The sequence below is a fragment of the Scyliorhinus torazame genome, chromosome 21, assembly GCF_047496885.1.
Source record: "Scyliorhinus torazame isolate Kashiwa2021f chromosome 21, sScyTor2.1, whole genome shotgun sequence".
Taxonomy (NCBI): domain Eukaryota; kingdom Metazoa; phylum Chordata; class Chondrichthyes; order Carcharhiniformes; family Scyliorhinidae; genus Scyliorhinus; species Scyliorhinus torazame.
Genome location: NC_092727.1, coordinates 56,611,879 through 56,624,837, shown reverse-complemented (window position 1 = coordinate 56,624,837; position 12,959 = coordinate 56,611,879). Strand labels below are relative to the sequence as shown.

The following is a 12,959-nucleotide window of genomic DNA, read 5'->3' as shown; positions in this document are numbered from 1 at the left end:
CCTCAGAAGTGGTAAGTGAGGATTTGACCAACCGATGCCAAACTCGCCACGTACAATTAGTCAGAGATTCCACCCCAGGAGCCATTACACGCGAGTGTTGCTAGAAATACTCACCCCTAGTCATCCCAGAGATGCTATATTGTGGATACCATGGATCCAGGGATCTCTGGCCTACCGATGTGTTTAACATAGAACAGTACAGCACAGAACAGGCCCTTCGGCCCTCGATGTTGTGCCGAGCATTGTCCGAAACCAAGATCAAGCTATCCCACTCCCTGTCATTCTGGTGTGATCCATGTGCCTATCCAATAACCGCTTGAAAGTTCCTAAAGTGTCCGACTCCACTATCACAGCAGGCAGTCCATTCCACAGCCTAACTACTCTCTGAGTAAAGAACCTACCTCAGACATCCCTCCTATATCTCCCACCCTGAACCTTATAATTATGCCCCCTTGTAACAGCTACATCCACCCGATGAAATAGTCTCTGAATGTCCATTCTATCTATCCCCCTCATCATCTTATAAACCCCTATTAAGTCGCCTCTCATCCTCCTCCGCTCCAAAGAGAAAAGCCCCAGCTCCCTCAATTTTTCCTTATAAGACCTACCCTCCAAACCAGGCAGCATCCTGGTAAATCTCCTTTGCACCCTTTCTAAAGCTTCCACATCCTTCCTATAGTGAGGTGACCAGAACTGCACACAATATTCCAAGTGTGGCCTCACCAGGGTCATGTACAGTTGCACCATAACCCCACGGCTCTTAAATTCAAGCCCCCTGTTAATAAACGCTAACACACTATAGGCCTTCTTCATGGCTCTATCCACTTGAGTGGCAACCTTCAGAGATCTGTAGACATGAACCCTAAGATCTCTCTGTTCCTCCACATTCCTCAGAACCTTGCCGTTGACCCTGTAATCCGCATTCAAATTTTTCCTACCAAAATGAATCACTTCGCACTTATCAGGGTTAAACTCCAACTGCCATTTTTCGGCCCAGCTCTGCATCCTATCAATGTCTCTTTGCAGCCTACAACAGCCCTCCACCTCAATCATAGTAGTAAACAATGATGTGGACCATAGACAACAAGAAGCACCATCTGAAACCCTACGCTTTCACTGGGGGAAGATAATCTGACTCGGCAAAGCAGATCATTAGCCACCAAGTTACACAGCGCTGTTTGAACCAATGCATGTACCCATTCCGAACTTTCAAACTTCGGCGCACTGCGGAACCCAATTAGGAATTGTGATTCAGCAGACAAGGGCAGACAAAATGCAGCCCCCAGTCATCACTCGTTGATACTTCTTGTAGTACATGGTGCATTGCTCAAAAAGAAACAGGGGAGGATGTATAATACCCAGGCATGTGAGTATCAAATCGCCCAACCTGAATGTTGGATAGAAGGATCGAGTACAACACGCAACTGCAGGTACATGGAGCCCACCAGGAGGCATTAGCATATACCCAGAACCAAGACCAAATCAAGTACGAACACTGACCAGCAGGTCAATGAGGTGAAACAGATGCCAAATCGGAACAATACCACCGAGAAACACCGAGTAATCCTACTGTGGCTAGAACATGCCCTAAGACACAACACAAACAAGGCAAACCCTAATTAGCATTCTGGAAATGCACATCCGCATCCAGCAAAGATTATCATAACTAACGAGCATCAAAACTAACTTTGATGAAGTCATCCAGGCTCAAAACTTTAGCTGTTCTCTCTCCACAGATGCTGTCAGAGCTGCTGAGCATTTCCAGAATTTTCTGTTTTTGTTTCAGACTCCTGCGTCCGCAGTAATTTGCTTTTATCATCATAATTAAAGCTGGACAGCTAAGCAAGCCACTTTACCTTTCAGAGAATTGTAAATGCATTGCTCTGTGTTAAAGTACATTCAGACACAGTTTATTTTACTGTCATGCAAATAGCTTGATTCTTTAAGGGTGAATGTTTAGTTAGAAAAAAATGGGGATGTTGTAATATTCTGTGCTTGAACCTTGAAGGGGTGCGTGGTTTAAGCTACTGCCAATCAACACCAATTCAGAGAAGTATGATGTAGCCCTGTGACATGTGGGCAGTCTGTAAGCAGTAAGACTAGAAGTAAAATGTGTGTATAATAGGCTCTCAGTAGTCTTTTTGTCAAATAAAGAACCTACCTTATTGTTTCACCAGTCCTTGTAACTGATTGGCACATTTACATTGAAGAATAGTAGAATGTAACAATGTAGGCTTGCAAAGTGAGTTTTTCCAATTGGGCTAAAATTCAAAAGGTGGGAATCTTCTGTTCTGTCATTTAAAGTATAAGTTGCCCACAAAGATAGCAGGCAAGATTCTGTCTCCGTTCATGGCAGTGAATGGCAGGTTAATGGCAGCGCCAAATTCTCCGTCCTCACGAGCAGTGGTAATGGGGTGGACTCGCAATGGAGAATCCTGACCAGTGTAAAGTCAATAGTGCATTTAGTGTTTAGTCTTTTGTCACGTCATTCTTTTAACTATTAGCTGTACGTTTGAATTTATTTTTAGATGACTGGTTTCTAGGTAATAAGGACATTAAACACAGGCTTTGTTCACATGTTCTGTTGGTGTGGGTAGACATGAATGGTTCTATTGAAAAGTAAGGAATTCTTGTGTTTCCCTGAGCAGTTTCGCTCCCTCCACAACTGGCACCAGTGTGACTGGTCACTGCTGCTTGTGGGATCTTGTTGAATGCAAAATTGGAAAGTTGTGCTCAGGTACTGGATAAGCTTTTCATTTCATGAAGCCCCTTTCCTCTCTGAGCCTGGAGAGTCAATTTCTCCATTGTCTTCCTCATAACATACAGTCTTCTGATGTTAAGGATGTGGCTCCTCTTGGTCAAGCTCCTACAGTTTGAATCCCTGTCATATGTCTCAGTGACCAAAACTGGACATAATTCTCCAGAGCAGATTTGTTTATTTGATTCATTCGTGGGATCTGCAAATCACTGACTAGGCCAGAGATTTTTGCCCATTCTAGTTTCTTTTGAGAAGATTGTGGCACGCCACCTTCTTGATCCGCTACAGTCCATGAGGTGAAAGTCCTCCAGGACTGTTGTTAGGGGTTCAAATACAGGATTAGACCCGAAAATAATGAAGAACCACGATGCATTTCCAAATGCCAATATGTTATGTCTCTTGTACTAACCTGTTACACATATCTGATTTTTAATCACTCGGTTAATGCTGTACCTTCAGCTATCTTGGACCTTAAACTCTGCAACGCCCTCCTTAAGCCTAGCTGATTTGTCTATCCCCCGCTTCTCGTTTGAATTCTACGTCTTTGGCCAAGCTCTTGTTCCACTGTCATAATATCCCTCATGTGGCTCAGTGTCAAGTTTTAATTGATGGCATTCCTGTGAAGCTGATTAAGACGTTTCACATCATTCATAAAAATTTGTTGTTGGAGGGGATTTTAGAAGGTTTATAAGTGCTGGGTTCCAACAGCTGGCGACCAAGGACTTAGAACAACAGTAGTTTATTCACTAGTCTGAGCAGCTCAACATGCTTGTCCTCTGCCTGTGCTCTGGATAGAGCTCCGTAACATGACCCTTCATGTAACCATGTCATCACATAACCACTCAGTCTACTTCTTCCTCGTTTAAGTTGGGATAACCCGTGGTACTGAGATAAAAGGCGCGACTCAATTAATTGGGAACAAAGTCCCATAGCGAGCGTATCTAGTCGCGTGTTTCCCCACACTCGCAGAGCAGCAAAACACATGGTTATACAGCTCGCGACTCATGTTGTATAAGGGGCTTCAGCAGGGAACGCACGGACAAGGCCGCACATAGTCCTATTTTGTACACAAGGGAGTTGTGCTCACCGGAACTCCACAGTGTAGCGAGAGATCGGCAGGTGCCAGATTAACACCTTGGCAGTGCCCACGTCAGCTGGCAGTGCCAACTGGGCACCTTGGCAGTGACAGGCTGGCAACCAGGCAGCACTGTCAGGCTGACACTGCCAAGGTGCCAGGTTAGCACTGCCAGTGTATCCAGGTGGCACCACTGGTGCCAGAGCACCACCCTGCCCAAAGGGCATGCAGCTGGGGCATCCGATCCGCTGGGAGACCCCACGAGTGCCATTCCATCTGGTCCCTGTTGAATGGCGCTCGCCCGAGCTCACCAAGGCAAAGGGGGTGAATCCCAAAGCCTCAGGTAACTCAGGAATCTGTACATTAGAGTGAAACTAACTGTCTCGCTCTAATATGCAGATTTACCAAAAAGTGATTCCGCCCACGATGGGCGGAAATTACATCGCAATGTCTCACGAGATCGTGTTGGATCCCACAAGGCGCTGTGAGCCGGGTAGATCGCGGGAGTGGGGTCTCCCGGCTTTTATCGGCCGTGCTGCTTTTCGGATGCAGCATGGCCAGTTGATCGTGCCTATTACAGTTTACACGAACAGCAATTGTATACACAATCATTTTATAACATACAGATTCACCAGCTAACAATAGAGAATTGTTTACAAAGGGTGAAACACAGATTAAGCTGTTGCAGCTGGTGCAGAATATATAACGTCTCCTCCATGCCGCCCCCCCCCCTCCAACCTTTTGTGGGTCAATGAAGAAAGATGAAGGCCAGTTGTAGACTAGTTTGTTACGTAATCCTGGAACAAAGGCGGAAGTTTCCCCCAAAATTGCATTGTGTCATTTCTGGCAAGAAAATCGGTGTGATTCCCCTAGGCCCGGCGGCGCGATCTGATCTCCCAGCATCCTCCTTAACCCCCCCCCCCCCCAGGCACTCCTCATCAGAATCCCTTCCGGCTTGGGCGCAGTCCCTACCTAAGCCAATTGTCATTGACCTCTGAACAATCAGGCATCCAGCTCACATTATTCCATTTTGCCCTCCAGAGGCCACCTGCCAAGGGCATCTCAGGCAACAAGGCATAGAAGGCAGCAGGCCGCATCCACTTCGAATGTTCACCCTGGAAATACACCGAGATGTAGTGGGTGGATGTGACACCCATCATGTTTGGCAGCTAATCGAGTTCAAACCATCTGGAATAGGAATCATCAAAGCCCAAATGTTGTTCGGCATTCCATTCCATTTGAAGTTGTCAACTGCTGTGAATGACTATGGAAGATCTGAGACCTCGCGTAGGTGCAGTGATTCTTTTGTTTGATGGGGCTTCAGTGTGTTGTATGATGCACATCTGGAGACTTCCCTCTTCTTGTCGGCGTACATGTGAGAGTCAGTATAGTTAACCCTTGTCCCTGTGTATAGTTGCTTCCAACCCGGTGCCCCTGGTGAAGTTGCGGGGTGAAGCACCTCTGAAGAGCAATAGGGATGACAAATCACTGGCAACGCAAAATCAGTCTATCCTGTATGGCTAGTTCATCATTGATGGCGAATAATATGCGGAGCTCGTGGGGATATTCCCAAGGGGACTCAGACTAGCCCCTCATGATGACATTGCCCAATTGTCTGCATGTGACGACCTCCAAATCTGCATGTGACGATCACCAAAAATCTGTCCTGGTCCACCCACATCGACGCTACCACCAAGAAAGCACAACAGAGCCTATACTTCCTCAGGAAACTAAGGAAATTCGGCATGTCCACATTAACTCTTACCAACTTTTACAGATGCACCATAGAAAGCATCCAATCTGTCTCCATCACAGCCTGGTATGGCAACTGCTCGGCCCAGGACCGCAAGAAACTTTAGAGAGTCGTGAACACCGCCCAGTCCATCACACGAACCTGCTTCCCATCCATTGACTCCATCTACACCTCCCGCTGCCTGGGGAAAGCGGGCAGCAAAGACCCCTCCCACCCGGCTTACTCACTCTTCCAATTTCTTCCATCGGGCAGGAGATACAGAAGTCTGCGAACACGCACGAACAGACTCAAAAACAACTTCTTCCCCACTGTTACCAGACTCCTAAACGACCCTCTTATGGACTGACCTCATTATCACTACACCCCTGTATGCTTCACCCGATACCGATGTTTATGTAGTTACATTGTGTACCTTGTGTTGCCCAATTATGTATTTTCTTTTCTTTCCTTTTCTTTCATTTACTTAATGATCTGTTGAGCTGCTCACAGAAAAATACTTTTCACTGTACCTCGGTACATGTGACAATAAGCAAATCCAATCCAATCCAATCCTGTAAGGCATCTTTGAGTTCCTGAATTTGACGAAAGGACAGCACCTCTATTGTCATAATGCTTATGGGCGGGATTCTCCGGTATCCGGCGGGCAGGCTGTACCGGCGCCGAAGAGTGGCGTGAACCACTCTGGCGTCGGGCCGCCCAGAAGGTGCGGAATCCTCCTGTGGTAAGTTTATGAGGATTCTTAATGGAGTGGGATCTGTGAGAACCTGCATTTCCATCCAGGATACTGAAAATCTTAGCATTGGGCATGATTGTGATAACCTGTTCCACTGTCTTGATAGGGTAATGAGGTTTGAGCAGCACCTTGTTTAAGTGCACTGGGTCAATGCAAATCCTGACCGTGCCATCGTACTTTACTGCAGCCACTTTGTTGGAACACATTCAATGGCCTCGTTTATGGGAGTTATTGACTGTGCCTAGTGTTGTCATCCATGGAGGTTCACTGACAACTTTCTGCTTCATGGCTACTGGTACTGAATCATCGACTCTCATGTGGTATATTACTGGTAGCTTACCAATGATGCCACAGTTGAACAGGTCTTTGTACCCTACAATTTCTGGGGCCTGGTGTTTTAGAGCATGTACCTCTGGATCAAGTCGGATGAGCCGCAGCGAAAAGGCCCGACAGTGACCTTACATTCTAGTCAAATATATGAAACTTGAAGCAGTTCTGGGTGCTGTGGAGAACGACCACACACTCAGTGTGGATAGTTTGTCCGCCATAGACCACGAGATGCACCTAGGTGTTCAGGCCTGGTGCTGCATATGGGCCTAGTTCCCGTAACATTCAGCTGGGCAATGTGTTAAACTTAGTTCCAGCGTCAATCTTTACCTTCAGTCCTGCGTTACTGAAAATCATGTTCGGTGTGGTGAAGATCTCACTCTTTTCTGGGATGGCGTTGACACCCTCACAGTAGAGTTTGTTGGAGGCTCAGTGGTTTGATTACTCTGGCTGATATAGAACATAGAACATACAGTGCAGAAGGATGCCATTCGGCCCATCAAATCTTCACTGACCCACTTAAGCCCTCACTTCCACCCTATCCCCGTAACCCAATAACCCCTCCTAACCTTTTTGGTCACTAAGGGCAATTTATCATGGCCAATCCACCTAACATGCACGTCTTTGGACTGTGGGAGGAAACCAGAGCACCCGGAGGAAACCCACACAGACACGGGGAGAACGTGTAGACTCCGCACAGACAGTGATCCAGCGGGGAATCGAACCTGGGACCCTGGCGCTGTGAAGCCAAAGTTCTATCCACTTGTACTACCGTGCTGCTCAGTTCCCAGACCTCCAGTTCCCAATGCTCCTAACCTTGGCGAACTGATCGGCTGGAATGTGCCAGTGGCAAAGAATCGCTGCCGTGGTTTCGATCAGCAGCACTTTATAAAATGAGTCCACTTGCCACATTTATTGCAGCATTTACAATACATCAAACAGACTGTTCCGTTCTGAGTGTTATGGCCACTCCATTTGGGCCAAGGCATGCCTTTTACTGTGAAAACTTCTCTCTCCCATCTAAACTCCTTGCTGCTTTTTTCAGATTGTTTGTTTAGCATTCAGATGCTGTCGGCTGATTGTAGTGTCAAATATTTCTCTCACAGCAGCTGCTTGTGGATCTCACAGACTATTCAATCCTTGACTGACTCAATGGTAAGGGTGCCAAATGCACATTTTCTCGCTCAGATTTTCAAGCTTGCCATTTAGGATTGTATTAATTCATCTGTTCTTTTGTTCAGTGAGATAACTGCTTGCCTGTTGAGCATTATATTTTTCACTGGAAGGCAAATGTTTTGAAACTTTTTTTAGAATTATTTCAGGGTCCTTTTTCTCCTCCTCCATTTGAAAAACAGATGGTTCAAACTTGTTGACTGCCTTGGGGCCTGCTAGGTACAGTAAAGGGCAAGTTTGTTATCTTTTTTGATTTGTCAGATAATTCGGCACAGTTGTGCCACTCCTTCTCAAACTTTGCCCAACATGAGCGGGTCGGTGTGCCGAAGATCTGGTGCCATATTGCCAACTCCTGACTCCGTGTAGAAGTGCTGGGTTTCAATAACTGGTGACCAAGTACATAGAACAACAATAGCTCATTCAATAGTCTGAGCAACTCCACACACTTCTACTCTGTCCGTGCTCCAGCGAGAGCTCCCGCACTCCCTTCAAGTGACCTGTTAAGTAATCGCCCCATCACGTGACCACTCGGCCTACAGAGAGGACGACATTCTCCCCGACCCTCATTCCTCCTCGGTATTGGAGATAGTGTGCTGGATTCTCCCAAAATGGGGCTATGTCCCCACGCTGGCGTAAAAACGCTGGCATTGCACCGAGTTTCCTGAAAAAAATACAAGCCGATTCACCTACCTTCAGGGGGCTAGCAAGACCCGGAGTGCTTCACACAGCTTTGGCTGCAGATACGGGCCCCCGCACTTCCAGTTTCGAGTCCGCGCATGCACACGGTGGCGGCCTCCAGCAGCTGTGTCGAGTGCCAAGGCGGACTCGGACCGCGGGGGCATCTGGAAGATGTAGGCCCCACCCCGATCTGCTGCGCGCCCAAGGATCCGACCGACCTGAGCTCCCCCCAGCCGCCCATAACGCCCCCCCTCGGTGCCCGATCCCCCTGCCCCCCCACCAGGGCGGCCGCGGACTGAGTCTGCAGCCGCCACGCGAGAGTCACGACTGGCCTTAGCATGTTAGTTTCACGCCGTCGGGAACTCAGACGGTCGGGAGCGGAGGATCACTGGCCGGGCCTCTTGCAATGGCTCCCCAGTCACACAAAGTAAATCATGAAATCGCTGATTCTCGGGTCTCTGAGATCGCCGGAGCACCGCCGGGCCTGATTTCGGTGCGTATGTTGATTCACCGCCCTCGCGCCAAACGCATTTTCAGCGCGGGGCTGCGGAGAATCCAGCCCAGTGAGTTGGGAGGTTCTGTCAAAACCTTGGTGGATTGTTACAGTAAAGCCTGCATTGAAGCCACGGTGCACCATCCTACAGCTGCAAGAGTGAAAATCTCTTCTGGCTCTGCAATGTATCAGCCGTACAGTTCACACAATTCATTTGCTAATTCTGACCTCTGGAGGTCTGTTCAAGTGAGGGCCTGCACCCCAATGTTTCACACCCACAGCTAAATAGATTAAATCTCCCAGCAGTGTAATAATTGGCTTGGGAAGGAGGTGATTTCCACCATTTTGGTGCCGTGCAATCGAAAGCACCGCTCGTTAAAGATTTTAGTAGAACAGGAAGATGATTCATACAGAATTGTGTTTTTTTCGGGGTTCACCAAATGGGCTAAATCAGCAAGTTGAGGGATAAATTAAAAGGCAGTCCCTCAAAGGGATACTGCATCAAAGTAAACAGAATCTCTGAGGAAACTTAAATCAGCAAAACAATATCTGACTCAATAACACACCCCAGTCCCCCCATTGCCCACCGGGCACCAGAATTGCGTCTGCGCATGAGGTGGGGTGAGGGTGGAGGGGCAGCGTAGAAGGAAGAATTGGAATCGGAATCCAAATATTGCTTCAAACCTCGCAGGGGGTCAGTCAATGGGAGGAGACTCCTGCTGTTGCAGATATAGGAAGCAAAGTTTCCTTTATCCGTTGTTTCTACCACAGCATGCACTGATGAAAAACTTTGAAGGTGGTTAAAAACAGTCCAATGGGAGACAGTTGCCAAGCGGGAAGCCCAAAAAGCCAATCTTATTAGGGATGCTGGTGGGCTCCCTGGCAGTGGCCTTGTGTTCGACAGAGACCTGAGGCAGCAACAAACAATGAACCTCAGAAGATGTTTGGAAGTGCCGCTGATTGGCACTTAATTTGTTGGGCATTCCCTAAAGGAGTTGATGATGTTGTGGGACTCTCTCTGCTTCATCTCCATGGTTACAGGGGCTCAGCTTGCTGTAGATGTGCTGTGAACTCCAGTGGCCCTGATTCTGAGGCAGTCACTCCCGGTACTGTTCTGGTACTTCCATTGTTCTGGGCACAGAGATATTTGATGGATTTGATGGGTCACGGGGCCAGGCTGACTACAATACTCATGCTCATTATGCTGGACACACCCTCAAAATGTCCAGTAGGCTGTCTGAGGGAAGAACTTTGAGCAATCTTTCACTCAATGGTAAGTTGTCCAACCTCCAATCTCTTGCGTTCTTGGGATTTTCACTGATTGCCCATTCTTAACCGCTCCAGGATTGGTGCCAGAGCTGTAGTGATCTGTACATACATCTGTACATACACCAGGGACTACAGACAGATGTAACAGCCACAGCATCACTGGAGGGCAGCATCAGAGACGGGTATAAAGGGTCCAGCCCAAGAGAGGATCCGCCACTTTCAGAAGCACAGGGCTAGTGAGCAGCAGCAGACAGAGACAGCTCAGCATAGGCAGTTTTACCTTAGCTTCACTGGTCATACCTCTTGACTGTATTATATCTAGTTAAGCTCTGGAAACAGAACAAACCCACTGAATAAAGTATTTGTGTTAACTGGAAGTCTACAATCTTTATTCAGACTTAGAGAATAACATAAGAGCTAGATCAGACAAGGACAGGGACAGCAGATTCCCTTCCCTGAAGACGATCAATGAATCAGTTGGGTTTTTATGATGACCTAGCAGCTTCTATGATCAGTTTCCTTCCTGATACCGCAAATTATCAGAAGGGCTACATTTGATTTGGTAACTGAACACGGCAGGATTCGAACTGCTAGTCCAACCCCCTACAGTTAGCACTCAGTCACTTGGTAGTATAGAATTTGCATACTGCTGACAAAGAGAGACATGTTTTACATTCACCAGGACAAATGCAAGAATTTCAAAGTTCATACTATCACAACATTTTATACGGAAAGGCCAGAATTTCACGTGTTATTTTCTGGACATGCTTCCGACCCAGAAGAATCTGAAATAGCACGAGAAGAGGTCAAACGTGCGTCCCAATGTCTTTGTGCACTCGTGTGATATTTTGATTGGCGGGCGCTCACAGGAGGCAGAAGTGCATTCGTCGACAATTAATCAGCTAGTTAAGGCAATTAAAAGGGCAATCGACTGGAAGTTTCTATTGCCTGTGTAATTTTTCAGTTGGCACGTGGGAAACGTGGGCAGGCGGCTATCTTGTTTTTTCACTTTTCTCACCCAAGGGCAGGATAAAAGGGGCTGGAACTTTGGCTGGATGAGTTACTGGGAGTTTGCTGTTGCTTTAATCTTGAGATTTCAGCCCTTTTCTGCTACCTTCTGAGTATTTGCTTTGTTAGCCCTGTTTGGAAAACTCTTGTTTTGTCAACTCTGTTGGAGCATTTCTGCCCATTGCGGCCCACGGGGGCAGTGCCATCTGCATTTGGGGAAAGTGTACACTGCTGGGGGAACCTCCCTCTCTGAGGAAAAGAGGGGTCAAAAGGAGAGAAGACCAGATGTTCGCAGGCAGCATCGCAGGGAGGGACCAGTGGGAGGAGAGGCGCAGACACAGAGGGTGCAGGGCCAGCAAGGAGGGCAAGACGGACGGCACTGCAGAAGACACCATTATCCTGCTGCCAGAGTGCACAGGCATAGACCCAGCTACCTCAACATGTCCGAGGTCCAGGACAGCACGAGGCTCCGCCTCTCTAGGGATACCTTGTCATTGTTATGATGCATGATTGGACTAGAGGTTGCCTCCAACTCATAGAATCATAGAATTTACAGGGCAGAAGGAGGCCATTCGCCCCATCGAGTCTGCACCGGCCCTTACAAAGAGCATCCTACTCAAGCCCACGTATCTACCCTATCCCCGTAACCCCCACTCAGTTTGCACTGAGTGCTGAATTTGGTGCTTTTTGAGTGCGATAGTGAGAGTTTGGTGACCGAGGGAGTGCTGAATTTGGTGCTTTTTGAGTGCGATAGTGAGAGTTTGGTGACCGAGGGAGTTAGGTGAGGAGGGAATACAGTGCTCCTTTCATTTTGTTTCCGACATTTCCGCAAAGAGTGCGAAGAGAGCCAGGAGTTTACAGAAAGTGTAGCTGACTGGGAGCAGGGTCGGAGGGCGGAGATCTAGTTAGTCCACAGGGCAGCTATATTCTGTCAGGTAAGAGGGGATGGAGGCTAGGCCAGTTACATGCTCCTCCTGTAGGATGTGGGTGGTGAAGGATACCACTGGTGTCCCCACTGACTATACCTGCGGGAAGTGCACCCAACTTCAGCTCCTCAAAGACCGTGTTGGGGAACTGGAGCTGAAGCTGGATGAACTTCGGATCATCCGGGAGGCAGAGGGGGTGATTGAGAAGAGTTACAAGGAGGTAACCACACCCAAGGTACAGGACAAGAATAGCTGGGTTACAGTCAGGGGGAAAAAAACAAACAGGCAGAAAGTGCAGGGATCCCTCGTGGCCATTCCCCTTCAAAACAATTATACCGTTTTGGATGCTGTTGGAGGGGATGACCTACCGGGGGAAGGCCCTAGCGGCCAGGTCTCTGGCACTGAGTCTGGCTCTGGGGCTCAGAAGGGAAGGGGGAGAATAGAAAAGCAATAGTTGTAGGAGATTCAATGGTTAGGGGAATAGATAGGAGATTCTGTGGTCGCGAGCGAGACTCCCGGAAGGTATGTTGCCTCCCGGGGCCCAGGGCCAGGGATGTCTCGGATCGTGTCTTCAGGATCCTTAAGGGGGAGGGTGAGCAGCCAGAAGTCGTGGTGCACATTGGTACCAACGACATAGGTAGGAAAAGGGGTGTGGAGGTAATAAACAAGTTTAGGGAGTTAGGCTGGAAGTTAAAAGCCAGGACAGACAGAGTTGTCATCTCTGGTTTGTTGCCGGTGCCACGTGATAGCGAGGCTAGGAATAGGG

At 48.0% G+C, this 12,959-nt stretch overlaps 1 protein-coding gene across 2 annotated transcripts in view; it reads right to left on the bottom strand.

Moving 5' to 3' along the window:
- kirrel3a (kirre like nephrin family adhesion molecule 3a) overlaps nt 1-12,959 on the bottom strand; it is a 1,049,271-nt gene that overhangs the window by 34,301 nt on the left and 1,002,011 nt on the right. The window lies entirely within an intron of this gene.